At 49.9% G+C, this 21943-nt stretch overlaps 1 protein-coding gene across 1 annotated transcript in view; it reads left to right on the plus strand.

Annotated features, from left to right (window-relative positions):
- The first annotated feature begins 3844 nt into the window (after positions 1-3844).
- Positions 3845-21943, plus strand: part of SLC6A17 (solute carrier family 6 member 17) — a 67443-nt gene continuing 49344 nt past the window's right edge. The window contains exon 1 of the mRNA XM_027581464.2: positions 3845-3859. The gene's annotated coding sequence lies outside the window, so the exon portion shown is untranslated. The remainder of the gene's footprint in view (positions 3860-21943) is intronic.

Below are 21943 nucleotides of genomic sequence, written 5' to 3' on the forward strand. Positions count from 1 at the left end.
ATCTCCACCCCCTACAAGATACATGTTGGCAATCATCCCCCAAGCATATCTGAAGGGTCTCATGACTGAGTTTTTACTAAGCAGTAATAAATGACCTTTTCCTGTGTTTTAATAAAACCACTTTTTTTGCACCAAAGACGTCTCAAGAATTCTTTCTTGGCCATCAACTCTGAACCCCATCTTTCTTACATCAGATGTGGTAGGCGAGGTCTGCTTGTCTGCACGGCTGCAATGTTTGTGAAACTCCCGCCATCCTCTGGGTCAGCAATAAATGCTGGGTCACATCTGGACATTTAAACGGTGAGTGGGATGGGCATTGTTATCCCCACTTCCCAGATGAAGAGTCAGGAGACTCCGAGAACTCTAGTGATGACTCACTCAGTAAGCAGCAGGAGCGAGACCTGGCTGACCCTGAGGGCCCTCCCAGCCCCAGGTGCACGGCCTGTCTCCGTGCAGCTCCTTTGTGGCCAGTGCTAAGGGTGGGAATTTGATGGTGAGCAGACAGACCCTTCCCTGCCCTCGTGGAGCTCCTAGTTGAGGGCGCCTCTCTGGGGTGTATGGCTGGGTGGGGGCTAATGCTAGACCTTTGGAGAGCTGTGATCTGGACTTGGCATTCCCGGCTGGGCCCGGCTGCCCTGAGCAGCACTCAGGCTCATGCCCTTCAGAAGAAGCCGCTGCAGGGGTAGGTTCTCTAAGCCAGCAGGAAGAGTGGAGGGTTCTCAGGGCATCGGTGGGGACCCTGGTGGTAGTCCCCCAGGGGTCCCTCAGGGTCCCCCGGCCTTGTTAGAGGCATGGGTAACAGCACTGGGAAATGCCATCCAGAGGGAGATGTTGAGCAAGGACGTCAGCAGGGCGGTGAGGGGCTGTCTTTGCCCTCCTCTGTGGGCTGTCCCTCAGTGTCTAAGTCCTCCTACACATCCAGCCCCGAGAGAGCCATCTGTGCACCCCTGCCATCTGCAGATGTGGGTAAACTGAGGCAGGCAAGTCCTCGGCATCAGCCAGAGGACCAGCTCTCCCTTATTATGTGCATAGCACCTTGGGAAATGCAAAACCGATGAGAGAATATTCTTTGATCTGAGCAAATAGCAGTTATTGTAGGAGTAGCCCTTTTTAAAGTCAATTATTTATCTATTCTGGCCATCTCCACAAATCAAAGACGGCCTCCTACCTCCTCTCTACTTCGTGTCATGTGTGTAGGGCAGCCTCTTCCTCACTGACTGCATAAATACTGTTTGAAGGCCTACTGTGTGCCCCAGCAACCCCACCGTCACACTGGCAAGGACCCACAACCAACTGAGGAGCTTGCTGGGGGCGAAGGGAGCATGGGCAACCCCGTGCAGGGGAATACCTCTGTGGCCGTTGTAGAAACAAGGACTGTATTTCCTTGTGAAGAAGTTTTTGTCGATGTATTGCCACTAGGCCAATATTTTTTGTCTCTTTCTCTCTCTCATTCCCTCAACATCTAACATAAGATGTTCCCTTAACATCTCATTCCCTCAACATCTAACATAAGATGTCTTAACAGTAGTTAACTTTATGTCTCAGAATTTGTTAAAGGATATTAAAAGGGGCATGTGAATCAAGGAGGAGAAGAATGAACATCAAACAGATAAAAGTTCCTGCCCTGATGGAGCTTACATTCCAGTAAGGGAGAGAAATAATAAACAAATAAAAATATAGGTATCAGTTGGTGATAAATGATAAGAAGAAAAATAAAGCAGGGAAGAGGTACAGGGAGTGTGTGTGTCTATGTGTAGGCAAAGGCCTCCCTAGAGGTGACACTTGGGCAATGGAGAGAGCAGGTGCCAAGGTCCTGAGGTAGTGTTCAAGGAAGCCTGCTGTGGCTGGAACAGAAAGAAGGAGGCAGAGAACAGCATGAAATAGGTGGAGAGATATTGGGGGCCAGATCACATCGGGCTTTGGGGTCATGCTAAGGACTTTGGTTTTTTACCCCAAGTGAGCAGGGACAGGACTTTGAGTGACATGCTCTGACTTAGGTTTTCACACAAATGCCTCTGTTGCCCCTGAGGCTTGGCTCTGCACTCGAGCATCTAGATAAGGAGGTTTGTCCATAGCTCCCCCTGCTTCTCATCCAGTCCACCCCAGGATTGTCAGAACCCTGAGGTCCAGAGCTTTGTGGACAGGTGCCCAGAGAAGGGAGTCTGGTGACTCCCCTCCCAGCACCGGGCTCCAGGCCTTGCCTGTCTTTCCAGGGTCTTCAGGCTAACCGTAAGGTGCAAATGAAGCTTGTTTGGTTCGTTTCCATGAATGTGAGCCCAGCCCTCGTGGCTGGGCTGGACTGACTCTGCGGGTTATAGAGACTGAGATGCTCTGCCCTGGAGCAACCCACAGGAGGAGACAGACATGTCTGTGGTACACCAACATGCGGTGTGAGGAGGCCCATCGTGGAGAAGCTCAGAGGATGAGCAGTTTGTTCTGGAGGTGCTGGGGATGCGGGATGAGGTGGGGGATTCTGAGAGTGGACAACACCAGAGCTGGGCTAAGCAGAGAGGCTGGAGGGGCAGACCAGAAAGAAGAAATAAACAGAAACAAGACAGTCGTACAGAAGACATGTGTAGAAGGTAGAACCTCAACCTCCAACTTAGGAGTGAGATTAATCAATTTTTCTTTATTTTCTAAAGTAGCTTAAAATCTCTTTTAACTCTATTGCAGTGGAGTGGTGAGACTTTAGCCTCGGTCACTCTGGGGGGAAGCCCCATCACTTTCCCTGGGACTGCTTTAATTCCTGGGGAAACCTCTGGAGAGCCAAGGTGGGGGCAAGTGATAGGGGCAGGGACATTTGCCACTGATGTCGCTCGCTCAGAAGGCCCTGCTGGCTGGTCCAGACAACCGCCATCCCGTGGCTGCCCTGGCGGCCTGGGGCCCCTTTGCTCCATTCACACGGTCTGGGGATCTGAGAGTGGCAGGAAGTTGGTCATGCTCCAAAGGACGCTGGGGCCCTCTGACATGGGCTACCTGTCATCTGGGACTGGGCCATGCGACAGCTCTGGACCTCTGTTCCTCCTACACTAAAGGGGTAACAAATAAGTACTTGTGGGGGTGAGTAGGTGGAGAAAAAGATGGGAAGGCAGGCTGCCCAAGGGCAGCAAAGGGTGTCAGGGCTTAATGCTGCAGGGATCTTGAGCCCCACACCGAGGCACTGGTCCTGGCTCTCTGGTCCCTCTGGGTGTGGTTGGGAGGTCGTGTCCCCACTACGCAGTGGCTTAGCCAGACACACCGGGCGTGGGGGTGGGCACTGGAGCAACCCCTCTTCTCCTGCTTCGTGCCCCGCCCCCCCCCCCCCCCCGCTGGGTTCTCAGGGCACTGGCTGCTCTCAGAAGTGGGGAGGGGGTGCCTTGGCCCCCCGAATGGAATGGCGCATTAGGGACCTTGAGACCTCTCCGCAGACATTCTAGAGGCTAATAGCTGCCACCCCTGCCGTTTGGAGACTCTGAAGAGCTGGGATTTATGTTTCTTTCCCCACTCGCCATGTCTCTGGCTGGGGAGAGCGGCTCATTTTTCACGGTGCCGCGTGACTCTCCAGACTGTATTTTCAGCCTTGGTTTGACGTCAGGCTCCCGCTCTGTCCCTGGGGATCTGCTTTGTGCATTTCCAGGCCAACCAGGCAAGAGCCTCCTCATGCCCTGGGGCCTCTCGTGTGAGTCCCCACTGCCGCCTCGGCGGTGCTCCCGGGCAACAGTGAGCGTGCATGCGTGTGTGCGCACGTGAGTGCGCGTGAGTGCGTGCGGGGCTCCCGTGGAGGCCAGGGGACGCGGAGGCAGGGAGGGGACCTGAGGAGGTCCGCAGGAGACAAGGCCAGGCGAGCTGGCCGCGCCGTGCTGGGATGTCCTGTGTCCCGGTGAGTGTGTGTGTGGGGGGGAGGGGTGGAAAGCCGGAGACCAGGAGGGAGGAGCCAGAGGGAGGAGCCAGAGGGAGGAGCGAGCCAGGCAGGCTGAGATGGGAGGTGGCACGTTCGTCCCAGGCCGCTTCTCTGCAGACATCCCTGGAACAGGCTCTGTCCCAAGGCCTAAAATGGGGGAGGGGGCTGGGGGGAGAGGAGATGGGAGGGTGCAGTGGGGGAGAGGAGGAAGAGGAGGACGCAAGGGGGAGGGGGTGGTGACAGAGGCAGAAGAAGGGAGTTATAGCACAATCACAGATTATATTTGCACACTGCAAGGTTTCCCATGTCTTTACCTCGCTGAATCCTCAACACAACTCTGCTGTGGCTACTGTTCTCTTTTGCAGGTGGAGAAGACCCATTGCAGGGAGACTGTTCTTGGCTCACAGTGCCTAAAACTCAGCCTAGTTCTGCCCTTGGCTTTGATTTCAGAGGTCAAGCGGGCAAGATCTGCTGTCAGAGCTGAGCTCCTAGACACTCCAGAACCCGCATCCAACAGCAGCCCCCACATACTGACCCCGACTTGTGTTTTGGGGTGTCTCCATCTTCATCTCATTTTTGAAGCTAGACTAGGGCTCTGTTGGGGCCAGGCACCCCAGATATAGTCAAGAGACTTCAGTTCCTGTTTGTGGCCCCACACCTATAGTCTGTGTGACTCCAGGAGAGTCACTGGAACTCTCTGGGCCTCCATTGCCTCATGGCCTTATACCTGAGAAGTTTAGCATGTCCTGGACTGAAACACATCTTCTCTCCCACACCCCACACCTGGGGCCCAGCCCCCATGCTGTTCACCATCCCAAAGGCTTTCTCTGGTTAATGTCACCCTCAGCCATCCCAAACCAGAATGTGCCAAGTCTTCCTCCCCCTCCCTCTTGCCCTTACTCCACATCCAGTCAACCACCATGCCCTGTTCATTATGCCCCCTAAATACTTTGAGGCTCCCCCTGCACCCTGCCTGGTGTTTGTTCAGTAGATGCTGAAGAAGTGCTAGTTTTTTTGCTCACGAGCCCCTCTTCCTACTTGGAAAAATGTCGAGGGATCTGACAACGTGAGGGTCGCTGGGACGTACTGCAGTTCCCAAGCTCCCTTCTCCTTTCTCTGCCGGTCACAGTGTCCCGACTCCCACCCAGGGGCTATCACACAGCTCCCACTGCCTGGCCCGGGTTCATGCTCTCCTGGCTCCCTGGGTGACAGTACATTGCAGCTGGTTAAGTGTGTGGGCTTTGGGCTCCAACCCCAGGTCTGCCAGTAGCTGTGTGACCTGGGCAAGTTAGTCAACCTCTCTGTTGTGGCAGTCTCCTTGTCTGTCAGATGGAAATGATACTAGATATCGCACCTTGTCATGAGAATTAGATGCATCCATACGTACACAGTACTTCATGCCAGCAAAAAACAGGGCTCAACAAATATTACAATTTGGTATTGTTGCCTGGAATATAACAAGAGCATCCTACATGGTCTGTCTCCTTCCGGTTTTGTCCCTTCCAGTGCATTCTCCACTCGGTGGCCAAAGAGCGTTCTCTGTCCCTCCCATGCAGGTTGCCAGAGAAAATACAGGATGCCCAGTTCAGATTTAACTAGCTGTCTGGTATTTTTATTTGCTAAATCTGGCAATTCTACTCCCATGCTTAAACATTTCCCCTGGCTCTCCACTACCTTTAAAATAAAACCTAAATTTTTAGCATGACATTCAAGTTCTGTGTGACTCAGGCCCCTGCTCTCTCCATTTAATCAGTTACCACCCTCAGCCCTTTCCTCTTATGCTCCAGTCATCTCCAACCGCCTTCTTGGGATCCCAGAGAATGAAGCTTAGCATTTTGGAGCTAGGAAGAACCATTTGCCATATTTTTAGATGAGGCGACTGGGGCCCAGAGAGGCTAAAGACCTGCCCCAAACCACATAGCAGTAAGTGAAGCCCATGCCTTCCAAGCCAGTGTTCTGGCCAGGACCTCAAACCGTAGATCTGAAACACTCAACACCACATTCAGGCCAGGGGAAGACCGTCTCAGAGCAGCAAACATATGAGGTTTAAAATTCCTGACGCCAGAGTACCAGCTGTGTGCGCTCTCGGGTTTGAGGGGTGAGGAAAAGCTGGATCTGCTGGCCTGGAGCAGTTCCCAGGGGCCAGCCTCAGTGAGTTGTGAGATGACCTGGGAGTGTTCTGGGCTCAGGGAAGGAGCTCCTCAGGGTCTGGGGGAAGTGCTTCCGGGGCTGGGGAAGCAAGGCCCTGTTGGCAGCTCTGTACTTGAGGTTTGGCCCAGAGTGTTACACTTATTTCCCCAACTCCAGGCAGCAGAGAGTGAGGGCATATTAGGATCCTGGACAGAATAATCCTGGCTGGCCCAGCAGCCTTGGGGTGACCTCAGGGGCAAGCACAACCCGATGGTCATTATGATGGCAGTGGGGGCACCTTTCCTCGGGGGCTTGTGGGCAGGTCTCACCAGTCTGTAGTTGCCCCGGGATCAGCCTCAAAGTGGACCATCTTCCCAGCCAGATCCCTGGGAGGCGCTGGCTCTGTTACAGCCACTTGATGAAAATATCTCTGCTCAGTGCTGAGAACTTGGTCTCGGTAATTGACTTGTATAATGTCCAAAGACTCTGTGCATATAACCAGCTTGAAGTGATGCATCATCTTTAGCAAAAAGATTTATCATGGAATCTGCAGCAGCTTCCCATTTGTCTGGAACAGAAATAGGAACGACTCTCCTTGCCAGGAGTCATCCTTTGTCTTCAAAGCAAATTCCTCCATGGTTGGAGGCTTCTTGGGCCAGGCTAAGGCCTGTGGCCAACTTCCTGGCCCAGGTCCCAGGGTCCTGGTGTCTCCATCCCAAGAATCTCAGCCACAGGCATCAGGGAGCAAGACAGAAAGTGGAGCACTGGGTTTAGGAACCCTGAGTTCTAGAACTGACTCTGCCATCAACTGGTTTGGTACCTGGGCAAGCTCACCTAACATCCTCAGGCTCTTACTTTCCTATCTGCAAAATGGATGCTGTGATCCCTGCTTCAACTACCTCGCAGCGGAAATGCAAGAGTACTCATCCCTCCCTTACCTTGCGGAGAGGCCACATGGAATCATGGTTTCAGAGCTCGGGCTTTGAGGTCCGATGGATCTGGGTCAATCCCGCTCTGCGGCTTTGTTATGTCACACTGGGCAAATTTCTCACCCTCTGGAAGCTTTGGTTTTGTAAAATGGAGATGCTAAGAGTAATTTTCTTTGTGGTGGTGGTGTCAGGAAGAAAATGAAAAGATACACAGTAGCCCTTAGAACGGGGCTGGTGCTGGTATGCTCTCAAGTCCCGGCCCCCGTGCTCCTGTGGCAAAACCAGCCTCCTGTGGAAAGCAGGGCATGGGAGGGGTGACACTCGCTGTTATGGGATGGGGCCCCCCCCCCCCCCCGCACGTCATATCATCTAGCTAAACTGCTCACAACGCTAGGTGAAGAAACAGATGCAGAGGTTAAGGACTTACACAAGGTCACCCAACTTGTCGGTGGCAAAGGTTTTTTTTATGCCCCGTCCAGCTGACCCCAGGAGCTGTGTTTTGTTTTGTTTTGTTTTCTGCCACACCGCGCTGGCTTATATTATAGTGGGAGAGCGTGAAGATGGTCAAGTAAGAGTAAGTTTCCAAGCAGAAGCTGTGGAACCAGACAGGCTTGAGTTTAACTTCCATCTCTGCTACCTATTAGCTGTGTGGCCATGGCCAAGTCACTTACCCTCTCTGTCTCATTACGGTAGGTTCTTAGCATGGTAAACGGTGTTCCACAACGCCCTGCTGAAGGCAGGGCGTGCTGTGTGCTGAGGGACAACACTGTGGGACTGTGGCCAGTGATGGTGCTGGCAAAATCCACCCAGGGGACACCCTGTCTGCTGGAAGCGATCGGGCAACCCAGCAGGGAGGCGTGCCCTTGAAATGGGGCTTTGAAGGACAGAGAGGCTTGTGATGAGTGGAGCCAACGAGAGGACCTTCTAGGTAGAAGGGTTGGTGCCCAGGAAGGTGCTAGCTAGGGGGGACGCCAGGAGAATCCTGGGTCGAGAGAGCGTGAAGCCGGGAACCCACGAGGAAGTGCCCCACCCATGTGGCCCCACCATACAGAGATGACTGCCTTCTACAATCACTTGTTGTGCACCAGGCACTGTGTACCCCTTATCTCTAGTTTCCCCAACTGGTCTTCAAAGTCGGGGTCATTATCTCCTTTCATGGATATGCCACTGAGGCCCAAGAGTCTCACTAAGCCCCCCAAAGGCGCACAAGGTGTGCGACGGGGCCCGGGATCTGATTCAGGTCTGTCTGCACCGTGGGCTCAATACCACCCAGCACCGAATGAGCGTGTGCTTTCATTCAAAGCCCCTGCTGCAGCCCAGGGGAGGGGTTGAGGGCCTGGCCTCGTCTCTGGACTCCAGCAGCTGGAGGTCCTGGTGAAGTAAACACACCCAGGGTAAGTGCTCGGCCCCGTGTGAAGCCCAGAGGTGGTTGTGGCCGGGGCGGCCTGGCCTCCTCATCAGAGTACCTGCTCTTAGCTTTGGAGGCTGGGCTTGGGCTGCTACGGTCAGTCCGTGAGGGGGGTGGGACAGGTGGGCGCTCTGTCCTCAGCTCCATGGAGAGCATAGGTGAAGAATAAGGGAGATCGAGCCAGCCCCAGGCCGCTCGGCTGCTACCAGCCTCCCACACGGTGGATTTGAACCTCCGTGGGGCCCGCTGGACATCTGTCTCATGACCACGTGGTGACAGAGCCCACAGCTGAGGTCTGCGTTCACTCTCTGTCTCCTTCAGGAATATTTCAGTATTTGTCTTCTCTGAATCCGTTTCCCCCCTGGGCCCTCCACTGCTGCCTGGGAGGCCCATGGGACTGAATCATGTGTACCGGCTCTGTGGTCACCAGCGTCCTACCCCCAACACCTGACCAGTGTTTCCTCCTCGGCCCACCTCAGGCAGAGCGCTGTCCCCCACCCTGACCACTCAGGTCCCGTCCCATCTCCCAGCATCCCCTGAGAATGCTCCTCGCATCCACCTGCCAGGCTATGTCCTCCTCCCGACCTCCTCTTGGAAGCCTTGCCTAACTTCTGCGGCCCGTCCTGCTTCCAGACCCGAGAACGTCCCCGAGCACAGCTGTTTGTTAACACGATTCTCTTCTGTTTGCTTGTCCATATGTACCTGAGCATGGTAGCCCTGCAGGGGCAAGGAGCGTTCTTTTCTCAACTTTTCATCTCGTCCCTGGCAACCGAGCAAGGAAGGGTGCAGGACATGGTGATGTCTGAGGGATTCAGCTGGAGGGGGCAGATCTGGGACATGCCCCAGCAAAAAAAGATTTCCATAGATTACTGCGGATGACATCTGGCTTTGCTTGATGCTACAGAACTGTTTCCTGATTTATTGGCCACTCTCTGTGAGTTTATCAGCCAGGGGGGGTGGGGCCGAGCCTTGGCACGGACTAAATGAGCTCTGTTTGCACCTCCCTTGGAAGACCTATCCCAGCGAGGTGGGAGCAAAGATACCTGAAGTCCCCACTCACCAGAGTCACACTTCTATCTCTGTGGCCCACCGCAGCCCCCGGCCCAGAGCTGAGCCCCCAGTTAGGTGGCAAGGAGCCTGTTACTGACACACACCGTACTCTTGCCCGGGATTAGCAACTGACTCCCTGTGTGACCTTGGACAAGTCACTCCACCTTTCTGGGCCTGGTTTTCTTCATCTGACAACAAGGGTAAAGGGCCTAGAGGATTGTTAAGGTGACTTCCACTCTGAACCTTCGCTTCTCAGACTCAGGCAAGGATGTCTATTGCTTCTCGAGTAAAACGTTTCTTCCCTGACAGCCAGCCTGGAGAGATCAATAATTCTGTCAGAGCATCCTTTGCAGGAAGGCTGGAGCTCTGCAAGTCTCCCCCAAGACTGGACACTTTATCTTTATTCATTGTTCATCCCCATTCTCCCTCTCCTCGGTCCTCCCTCCAGCCCCCCTTCGCCACCCCACCCCCAGTCCAGGATGCGGCAACCTGCCATGAATGAAGAGTGCTGGTCACATGGCGCTGGTAACCATGGTGACGGATCCCCGCAGTCGGTAGGCATCAAAGTCACATGAGAACCCCGGAAAACTGGCTGAGGTATTTATAGAAGCAGGCTGGTGCTTTTATGGAAATGGGTCTATATTTGACTCTGGTACTGAAAGCTGCGTGCTGGTCCTGGGGTGAGGCAGGTTTTGCACCTGATTCTCCCTCCCCATGCCTGTGGGGCAAACAGCCCCCTCCTTTCCTATGTCTCCTGGCACATTCCCCTCCTCACACACTCCTAGAGGATGCTGCTCCTACTATAGCAGACTCCCCCACCCCCTTCCCATGTCCAAAGGACAGTGCTTCGTCTCAGGCTGAGAGTTTGGGGCCCCAGGATGCGGGCACGTGGGCAATTTGGGGTATTCTCCTTCACCGTCTCCTACCTCCCCTTACAAACAAGAGAGTATCCTCGCTGCTCTCAGTAAATATTAGAAGATACTGTGACTCCTCAAAGCCTTTACCATTTCTTTCTTCCTTCAGAGTTTGGAGGTAGCCGATAAAAGGGAGGAAGTACACTTCCAAGCACACGACTTCAAAGGTTCAGCCACCCAGCCCTCCACAGGCATTAGAGCCATGTTCCAGAAAAGCAGAGTTCATGCTAACAGTAACTATTGCTTACTGCTCACTCACTGGACATATGTTCTCTCATTTAATCCTCGCGCGCCCTATAATATACATACGACTGTTATCCCCCTCTTACAGGTGAGGACGAGAAGCTGTGGGTCAGAATGAGAACGTGGATCCGATCGCACCGTCCATGCTCTTCCCACCGTGCCCTGCTGCAGAGAGTGGCTGCGTGTGCCTGAGCACAGGGGACAGGAGGGGAGGCGGGGGTCCAGGGGAGAGCGGCGGAAAGGGACAGTCTAGAGGAGAAAGGAGAAATGCATTTTTGCTATTTTAATGAACAGGTCATACAGGCACATGGTCAAAGAAAAATTAAAATGAACTAAGTCCAGTACGAAGTTTCCCTTCCAAGGTCCTCCAACCTCCAAACCCCCGCCACAGAGGAAGTGACCGTGGCCACTTTCAGACATCCCCTTCCCAGAGGTCTCATATGCATATAGAAATAGATATGGGTAGACCAAATATACACGGTACAGACAGAAGGTCTAAAATTCAAAAGGTACGTGATGAAAAGTAAATCTTTCTTCCTTGCTTGCCTGCAGCCATGCAGTTCCTCACCCTAGAGGCAAGCACTATTATCAGTTTCTTATGTATCATTCCAGAAATGTTTTATGCCTCTCCAAGGACGTGCAGCATACACAAGTGGTCCCACCCTCTCCACACTATTCTGCATATTTTTTCATTTAACAATGCATTTTGGAGACATTTTCAAATCAGAACATATAGAGCAGATTTGTTCATTTTAATGGCTGCAAAGAATTTCAATGTGTGGAGGTACCGTAAATTATTTAAACATTTCCTTGTTGATAGACATCTAAATTGTTTCCTTTTTTTTTTTTACAAACACTGCTGCAAGGAATATTTTTAAACAAATGCCTTTAAACAAACACATGTTCAGAACGAGTATGTGCCTTCATAATTTTGGTAGATGTGGTTTAATTGGCAATGGGTATGTGCCTTTGTAATTTTGATAATATGGTCTCATTATCCTCCTCAGAGATTGCACAATTTAAATCATCTCCGATTAGCAACTTGTTTGTTACCAACCTTTTTAAAAAATTTTATTTGCCCATGTCTCATTGTTTTTCAATTTGCCATTTCTCTTATTATGAATGAAATGGAACATCTTTTTGTAAATGTAAGAGCCACTTGTATTTTATTTTCCACAAACTTTCTATTTTATCCTTCTCTCTTTTTCTTACTGATTTTAGGAACTCTTTATATATTAAAGAAATACCTCTCCCCTCTTTTAAACAGTCATTTGGTAGATATTTCTAAACACCTACTATAGGGCAGGACTATTCTAAGTGCTGGGGATACAGTGTTGGTCTAGTTGGGGAGCGGACAACAAGCAAATGAACAGAAAAGTGAATCAAATGCCAGATGATGATAAGTGATTTGGGGAACAATAAAGCAGAGGAGGTAAACAGGAACCAGTGATTATATCATATTTAGGTAGTTCTTCCCCACCCAACATCAGAATAAGTTCTCCATGTTTTCTTTTAGTATTTGTATGGTTTTGTTAAAAAAAATTAGACTTTTTAAAGGACAAACTTCTGACTTTGATAATCTTCTCTACTGTATGTTTACTTTCCTATTTCATTAATTTCTACATTGTCTTTATCATTTTCTTCCTTCTGTTCCCTTTGAGTCTATTTTCCTAGACTTGAGATGGTTGCTTGGCTTATTGATTTTCAATCTCTCTTCTTTCCTAATACAGCTATTTTAAGGCTATAAATATCCCTCTAAGTACTGCATTGGATGCATTCCTATGGCTTTTTTTTTAATTTTACATTTATTAATCCTGGTACATGTACAATTTGATGTAAGGAGTGAGGAAGGCATTCAAATTTACTTCTTTTCTGGTGGCCAAATCAATACCATTTATTAAAAATCCATCTTCCCCAGGGCACCTGAGTGGCTCAGTTGATTAAGCGTCTGACCCTTGGTTTCGGCTCAGGTCATGATCTCAGAGTCATGATCTCAGGGTTGTAAGATTGAGCCCCATGTCAGGCTCCATGCTCAGTGGGGAGTTTGCTTGAGATTCTCTCTCCCTCTGCCCCTCCCCGCACTTGCATGTGTGCTTTCTCTCAAATAAATAAGATCTTTAAAAAAATCCATTTTTCCCCTAGTCACTTGAAAAAAATATAATCTTTATCATGACCTAAATGACTAAGTCAGAGTATATTTATGGACTCTGTGTTCTGCCTCATGTATTTCTCATACTAGGACGACATGAATGTAAACTTGCTTTCTCACCTAATGGGTTAATGCCCTACACCACACAAATCCCTTTTCATAATTCCCCTGGCTATTCCTGCTGGTTTTTTTTTTTTTTTTTTACATGTGAACCTTTGAATTAGCTCATCTAGCTAAAAAGAAAAAAAAATCCTGTGTTATTTTCATTGAGGTCATTTTAACGCTACAGATTAATTTAGAGAGAATTAACATGTTTATTATGTTTTATCTTCCCTTTCTTTTCTTCTGTCCAAACGTGTTTTTTGTTTGTTTGTTTGTTTGTTTGTTTGGATCTCTCAGTGGCATTTGGGAACTTTCTTCATGCAGATTTTCTATACATCTTTTAAGTTTATTTCTAAGTATTTTTCTTTTTTGTTGTTGTTTTTGCTATTGTAATGGAAGCCTTTCTATTATCTTCTTACTGATTGTTGTATATCTGAAGGTTATAGATATTTTTACATGTTAATTTTGCATCCAATCATATTACTGAATTGTACTGTTTAAGTTTTTCAGTTGCAAATTATTTTTTTAAATGAAACTTTCAGCCTTTAAGGGGATAAGGCAAATTATATTTTAAAACTCAGTAAGTGGCTTTTTAATGATTCAATGAGTTAGTAAGTGTAAGATGCTTACAGTAGTGTTTTGTGAGCTATTGCTAATAGCAACAGTGATAATACTGCCTTGATTTATCTCTTTAATCTTCACAAGGACCTTGTGAGATAAGAGAACTGAATATTATTTCCATTTTCCAGATAAAGAATATGAAGTTCAAAGATCGCTTGGCAAGATTGGTTCAGAACCTGGATTTATCTGACTCTGTACATCACACTGCCTCAGAAAAAGAAAGCAAGGCGAGTCCTTGTGTAAAGTGAAGCGAACTTTGCAGGGCTGTGTTTAGTCAGGGCACCCCATCCTGCTTGATAAGGACTTTGTGGGGTCAGATTCTCCGGGGCAGTGTTGCAGTTCCAATAAGCAGGAGATTGGAGTTGCCTTGGGGTTGGGGCCTGGCCTGCATTTGTGGGGTGCTTCCTGTTCCTGCAGAGGGCTGCTCATTCCTCTCCTCCATCCTGTGCTTGACTGTCTCACATCGAAAGAAGAGATGAGGACCCAAGTGGTTCAGTGGCTTGCTTGAGTCCCAGTGGAAGAAGGTGAGGTGTGGGGTGCAGGAAAGAATTGGGAGGCCCCTCCCTGGTTTTCCGGGGCCTCTGATCTCTTTCTGCCTCTCTCTTTCCTCACATTCCTCTCCAATTCTGCCCCACCTCCCCCAACCTGCTCACCACTGGGATTCTCTCAGAACCCGAAGTGAGGCTTCCACTTTAGAGACTGAGGAGTGGATTCCCAGTCAGGAGTGAGGAGACTCTCTAGAAGTTGCTGGGAGGTAGGATCTGGGAATAGAAATGGGAGTCTCCTCTCAGGGGGCAGGGATAATTCTGAAGGGCTCTGGGTTGCCACCTCCCATTTAAGTCTAGCTAGGAAGTCATACCCGTAATGTCACTGCCATGCTCTAAAACTTTCAATGGCTCCCTTTTACCTTTCAACCTAAGTAGAAGTTTCCAGCCTAACACATTACAGAATCCAATTCACCTTCTGACTTTATCTCTCACTTGTTCCCTAAGCCACAGCTTCTAAAAGGCCCAGCTGGATCCAGACCGAGGTCTGTAGGGTTGGGGATGTGGTGGGTCCCTTCACAAGCTCGTCCCCGCTTGCTCACTATTTCTCTACAGTGGTCCTCAAGCTCCAGCGAGGAGGCTACATGGACTTGTGACGTCCATGCCATCATTGGAAAATGATAATTCTATTCATGTAGCTCAAGCTTAAGTTAGCTGCTTTAGCAGCCATTTCCCATTGTTGCTTCCTATTTATAGCTTGAAATATACAAAAACTTTTCACATAAGCTCTTGATGGAACCAAGAATGATGGATTTGGAGAAACAGGAAACAAATTATGTAAAAGGTAATGAAATCATCTGTGTTGTTTCTACAAAGATTCTTACTTAAATTATTATATATATGTACATATATGCTACTTGCACAAGAGAGAATCCTATTCCTTCTTCCAGGAAACCTAATGCTCAGGGCAAAAGCTGAGCTGAACATAAACCCCTAGGGGCTAAACAAAGTCCTTCAGAAAGTTTGCTTTCCCTTATACGTGGATGAAGTCTATCATTGTCCTCTCACCGCTGAGGTTGATTTGGGGTTTTTGTTAGGCCCTGGCCAATACAGAGGAAAGTTGTTTAGCTTTTTTAACACCTTCCATGTTGTCTTTGGCTGATGGTGTAAACCCCTGCCTGGGAATTCAGTCCGTGAGCTGACTGAACTTAGCACAGTGCCGGATACAGAGGAGCTTTGCCCAAATATGATTTAGATGGATTTGCAAAGAGACCCACAGAATGGAGACAGGAGCAGGTGGGCTGGGAGCAGTAGGAAGGGCTGTTGCCCGCCTGCTCACGCTGGCACCCCCCCCCCCCCCCCCCCCCCGCAAATTGCACCAGGTGATGGGCCAGGTGAGGGGCGGCGGCCTGCTGTGTACTGACTCTGCCAGGGAAGTCCCCGCCCCACTCAGGGTCCTACTGCTCCCTCCTCTACATTTGGCTCAAATTTGGACTGGTGACCTTCCAGACAGCTGGGATTGCTAGCAGAGCTTCCTCCCAGGGCTCAGTTCTGTTCCATCTACACAGGACCCCAGGACAGAGGGCTCTGGCTGGAAGCACCTCTGTCCAAGCTGTGGCCCAGCTCTTTACTGGGTCATTGTCACCGTCACCGTTGTTGACATTGTGATCATGATCCCAGCAGCGGTGGACCCATGGAGTCCTCACTCTGTGCCAGCTGCTGGTATAAACATGTTCTTTTTAATGCTCAACATCCTGTGCGGAGGGCGCTATTCTTTTATTGATTGATTGATTAAGATTTTATTCACTTATTTGAGAGAGAGAGTGTGAGAGAGGAGAGCACGAGCAGGGGGTGGGGGTAGAGGCAGAGGGAGAAGTAGACTCTCTGTGGGGCAGGGTGCTGGATGCGGGGCTCGATCCCAGGGACCCTGGAATCATGACCTGAGCTGAAGGCAGACACTTAACTGATTGAGTCACCCAGGCGCCCAGGAGAGCGCTATTCTTATCCCTATTTCGCAGGTGGGAACACTAGGTCCCGAGAGGTCCCACGCTAGTACGGGGGCAGGGGGAGTTGAAACTGTGAGCTCTGGCACCAGTCCGCAGGGCCTGAGTTTCCAACACACTCACGTGCTACTGCCCCACACTGCTTCCGAATCCCTGCCGCTGAGAGCCGAGACTCCCTTTCTTGCTCATTTTCTAACTCAAGACGGCTGATGAGTGTCATTTCTTCTGCCGACTCCAGCTGATTGGTGAGCTGATGAAGCCCATAGGGTCTCATTGGAAAAGCAAAGTACAGTTGATTAGGGCTGGCAGCCACAGGCAAGGAAAAGGAAGTAAGGAAGCAGAGGTGCCATGAGTGGGGGTAGCCCGGCGGAAGATCGGAGCTCCTGTTCTAGGTTCCAATTTCCATTTCCTCCGGGGAGTTAACACGGCATTTCATTCAGGTGAAATTCCACATACCCACAGGGATGGGTTTTATCCTCAGAAGCCATAACGGGATAACCATCCTCAAGAACTACAGTAGGCCTAGCACTTACTCTAAAGACACACACAGTACCAGGGTGGGTGGGGACTTTAGCATCAGCTATGTTTTACATTTTAAACACTACTTGGGTAAGGCTTGCTCTTCCCTTTGCTGATCTAAACTCAATGAATTTGGGAGGATGGGGTTCCTGGGATGGCCATGGAAAAAGGCCCATTTTCTGCTTCTAAGTCATCGGTGAGGGAGGTTTCCAAGGTGTGAAAGTAGCACGTGGTCACTGACCTTCTTGCTGCTTCCATGCTTATTCAGCAATTACCTGGCTGTTCTGGTTATTGCTGTGTAACAAAGCACCCTAAAACACAGCGGCTTAAAGCAATAATCACCTTTCTCTATCTCATGGTTTCTGTGGGTCAGGCATTTGGGAAGGACTCAGCCAGGCAGTTTGTCTCTGCTCCATGCACCGTCAGCTTGGGGGATTGAGTGGGCTGGAGGAGTTGCTTCCAAGATGACTCACTTGCTTGGCTGGCAAGGTCAGGAGCTCAGCCCACACTGGGGGCCGGGGGCCTCTTCTTCACGTGGGCCTCTCTGTGGGCTCCACAGAATGGCAGTCAGGTTCTAAGAGCAAGGATCCTGAGAGAGAGAATGGAAGCTACCATTTTCTTATGGCCTGGGTCCAGAAATATACACAACTTCCCTCTCTTGTTTGGGCATCACAGATCCTAGATTCAAAGGAGGAGACACAAGCATCACTTCTTGAAGAGAACACAGTCAAAGAATGTTGGGGCCTTTTTAAAATGTCCGCACTAGAAAAACTAATAATTGTGCCCACTCAGAACAAAAGAGAGATCATAGCTTAGCATCTGTGTGTTTCAGATGTTCAGAAACACAAACAATTTAAGTGAATTGCCATTTGGGCTCTTTCCCTGTGTCCTGGAAAAAGCCACGGCCAACACTTCCTCCTGCATCTTACTACTTAATGATCCTGGGCGTAGCATTCCTTGGATTCATGTAAGAGAGAAATAAAAATTAGTAGCACGACTTCAGGGTCTTTCTTTTCAGGAAGACAGGCTTGGGTAGACAGGAAGAGCTGGGGAAGGGAGCTTACACACCAGTAAATGTGTCTCCTCTTCCAAGCAGGACCAGTATTTAGAAGAACAGATTAGGTCATTGTGTTGGACCCTCCATACTTGACAGGGCTGGCCCAGCCTGTAAACTTTGACTGAGCACCTATTATGTATAAGTCCTGTATTGGGGAGGGGAGCACAAGGCATGGAGAGATAGAAGAGGAAGAGGTCCTTGCCCTATATGCAGCCACACTCTAATTTGAGAGGCAAGGCATAGACATGTGAAGGGGGAACCTACATTATAAAGCCCTAAATGTCAAGGTTGAGAGCAAGGACTTTGTACCTGGGATGGACTTCACTGTATGACTTGGACACCAAGCCTGAGTTCTTCTATGAGTAAGGCTGGGGGTACTAATAGTCTTACCTTGTAATATTATACTATATACTTTAAATATCTTTCTATAGGCCTGGCAAGGAAGAATCAGCTTTCTAGATTTTTCAGAGGGGAGATGGCCACTGAGAGCTGGAGGGTTCAGGAAGACTTCTTGGTGGAAGCATTCTTTCCCCCTCTCCCTGTCGGGAGCTTCAATTAAGGATACTTTCTGGGCTTCAACTTCTTTCACTTCACTGCAAATATTGATACTGTGGATGACCTTTTCCTTCTGGAAACGCTTTCTTCTGTGATAGACACTGTCCCTCGTCACCTCTTGACTCTTTTCTCTCTTCTTTCCTGATCCTTCTTGCTCCTCCTGCCCCACAGAAGCAGGCACAGCCCCCCAAGTTCTGTCCTCACGATGTCTTCTACTTCAGCACCCCCTTTCCGCACATGACGTCCAAATCTATGTCTCCAGCCCTCTCTCCTTGGACTTCACACCCATATTTCTAACCACACTTTATCTATTCTTTCAGCAAATCCCTACGGAGGGTCCACCCTGTGGTAAAGATGGACGTGGTCTCTGCCTCAAGGAGTTTACCCATCAGCCAGGGAGACCATCAGTCAGCAGACAGTCACACCATTAGGCATCCAATTTACAATCATGAAAAAGGCCATGAAGGAGAAGAAATGTCTACCTGGGAGTTTGACTGAATTCTTCTCCATGCTCAGGAGAGGTGTGAAGAATTAGGGTTTGAGGTGAACTGGGTGGGTGAGCAGGGAGTGAGGGAAGAGGAGAAGGGGACGGAGAGGCTCTCTGGCAGGGAAGGGGACATGGCTGAAGGCCAAGGCAGAAGGAGTGGGCATGTAGGAGGAGCCAAAAGGAGGTCGGAGCAGGCAGTGGGCTGTAGGGAAGGCCAAGGGGGAGGGTGTGAAGCGAGGTTAGGGCTGAGGGAGGGTCTGGAAGGACGTGTTGAAGATGTGGGGCCAAACTCTGCAAACTTGAGAAGACTGTGATCATATCTGGACTTCTAAAAGATTGTGCCATTGCTGTGTGGAGAAAGGGAGCAAGACTGGAATTAGAATCAGGAGGTGATAGTGAGGGTCCAGGTGAGCCATTATTCTGGTCTGGACTGGATGGCAGCAGGATGAAAGAGAAGTAGCCAAATTCTAGAGGTACTTAGAAGATGAAATCTCCAGGATTTAGTGGCAGATTTCACAACGGAGTGAGAAAGAGGAGGTCTCAAGATGATTCCTGGGTTTCTGATTGGCTCAGCTATTCACGGAGCCAAGGAGGACCAGAGGAGGAGCAAGAAGTGAACTCTGGAATATTTACAGGGTAGAGCTTTGAAATGTTGAATGTATTTCTTGCACATCTGTGTTGAGGTGATTCCAAGGGAGTCAAGTGGAAAGATGGAGTAGGAAGTTGAGTATATGGAGCTCAGAGGACGTCTGGAATGGAGATGTAAAGATGAGAGTCAGTGGTCTGGGAGATGGTCTAGGAAAGGGGTACAAAGGGTGAAAAGGCTAGGGCTCTGGGAGGTCCAGCATTTAAAGGTCAGCAGGGGAAACCGGGGGCGGGGGGGCCAGAAGGGTAGGAGGAAACCCAGGGAATGTGGAACCCTAGGGAGAGAGTGCTAGAAGGAAGGAGAGAGGACAGCCAAGGCAAGAATCGCAGAGAGGTCAGGGAGATGAGGACTTGGAGGCTGTTCCATGGATTTAGTGACACAGAAGTCCCCTGTGACCTTTGCGAGAGAAAGCCATCTCGGCAGCATGATGGGCAGAGGTGAGTTGAGGAGAGTGAGTGGGAGTGAGGGAATGGAAGCAGGTTATGTGGAAGAAAAGGGGAAGGTAGGGATGGGAGCGTTAGTGACTTTGAGAAAGGAAGATAGCTGCTAAGAAGGATCCAGTAGAAAGGCAAAGGTTGACAAGACAGGAGAGAAGGAATAACCCACAGTGATTGAGGCTCTCACGAAGGGTGGGGCCAGGGGACCCAGTGGGCAGCTGGGGGCTAGTCTCAGGGAGCAGGAGAGACTCTCCCCTGCTGCATCAGGAAGAGGAGAGGGCAGGTGCAAATGGAGGTGCAGGTCTGCTTTTGTCAGTGGAAATCCAAGGGGGCTTCTGGCTGAAGTAAGGCAGGAACCTATGTGGTGGGGTTGGGGGACAGCAGGGTGCGTACGTAGGAGAGTGGAGAAGCCTGCAGTGGCCCTCCAACAGAATGGAGAAGTAAGTTGACCGGAGAATCATAGGAAGGTTGTTGTGCCACATGAGAGCCCACTTGGGGTTGGTAACCATGAAAAGCAGAGGGACACCTGTGTGCTCCACAGTATGTTTTTCTCTAGAGAACTTGGCTTAGAGAAACCAAGTATTGAGTTCATTCAAGGCTGGGGCTGTACTGGGTTGATGGGATATACAGGCAGAGAAGCAATGGACGTCTTCGGGTTACCCTTTTGCTATCCCATGGACATTTTATTTCAGTATGTCCCAAATCCATGATCTCATTACCTTCTTCCCTACTGCTCCTCAAATCTGTTCCTCTTTTGAGATTCCCTATCCTAGTTAATAATAATAAATCATCTAATAGTACCACTGATAACAGTCATTTTTTAAGCACACATATCAGATGTAATACCAGATATTTAAAAAAAATCATCTCATCTGATCATCATAACAACCTTAGGGGGCATGTATTATTCATTTCACAGATGTGGAAGCTGAGGCTCAGAGATGTGGTATCACTTGCTCAAGGTCTCTAGTAAGTGGTAGTCAGGATGAAAAAAAACAGGTCTGTAAGGTCCAAAGTCCTATCCTTCCCCATCAGCACACCACCCGCTGGTGAGTTCCCCTGCCCTGAAACCACCTATCTCTGACCCCATCCTTCTTCTCCATCCCTCACCAGGCCAGTTGTCACATTCTGTTTGTTCACCTCTGGCACTGCTCCTGGCTCACTTGGCTACTTCCTGCCATGGCCCTTCACCCCACTCTGTGTTATTGGTTGGGTCCACTTGAACGTAAGCTCCATGACGATAGGGATCATTATCTGTCCTGTTCTCTGCTGTATCCTCAGGGCCTAGAACAGCACCAGGTAACACTAGCCAACACAGTAGCTGTTGAGTGAAAAGATAGATGTCCATTAGGAGATAAGTCTCCATGGGAGTCTCACATTTCTGCAAGTCTCGTGGGCAGAGGCACTGGTGGCTTTTTGCTCCAGACTATCTTTTTGAGGATATTTGCATAGTGAACAGCTTTGGAAGATACGGTCTCGCTCAGTGGAGGATGGGCTTGTTTGCTAAGATAATAATGTCTCCTTCCAGGGCAAAAGTTGGCAGATTTGCTTGCAGCCCATTATAAAGGATTGGGGTTTCTAAACTTAGAACTCCTCAGCATGTGCAGGATCACCAGTACCCAGCCCTTCCCATGGGGTCTGGAGATCAAGGGAAAATGATTTGAAAGTGAAGCTCCTGCCTCCCTGCCACACCACCGGTAATGAAGTCCTTTGTCTCTGGCCCCAGAGTCTCACGTCTTCTGCCACCATCCATGAAACCGTGGCAAGTTCACCCTTTAGACTCCAAGCGTAAAATCTCAGAGCCTTCAGAGTATTGCCTGTCAGTAGGACAACTGAGAATCAGCCTCCACCTCCCCAAACACTGTCTCTAATGCCAAGGTCCCCTAGAGCAGAGAGAATTCATCCCAGACTCCACATGCAGCCAGCCCTCCAAGGCTAGGGAGGATGGCTCCCACCTCCCTAACTTTACCCCTATTGCCCCACCCCCCTCCCGCTCAGGCAGTCACCTCCCCTGCACACCTTCTCCACTGTCTGACATCTTTGTCCTTGTCATGCTCTCCCCTCCACAAGGGCCAACCTTCTCCCTTTCTGTCTGTTGAAGGTCCTGCCCACCCTTTGAGGCTAGGATCCCAACTTGCTTCCTCAAGGCCTTCCTCAGAGCCCAGTCAGAATTTTCCTCTCCCTTCATCATCCCTTACTTTCCCCATCTTGTAGGGTTCCCCAGTCCTTCGGCTTGGTATTTTGTCTATCTAGGGAACCCCCTCTGTCTGTCCCGAGAGGTTCCGCCGGCGGTTCTCTGATCTTCTCAACCCCTGCTGCCCGTGGATA

The sequence above is a fragment of the Zalophus californianus genome, chromosome 4 (genome assembly GCF_009762305.2).
Source record: "Zalophus californianus isolate mZalCal1 chromosome 4, mZalCal1.pri.v2, whole genome shotgun sequence".
Taxonomy (NCBI): Eukaryota; Metazoa; Chordata; class Mammalia; order Carnivora; family Otariidae; genus Zalophus; species Zalophus californianus.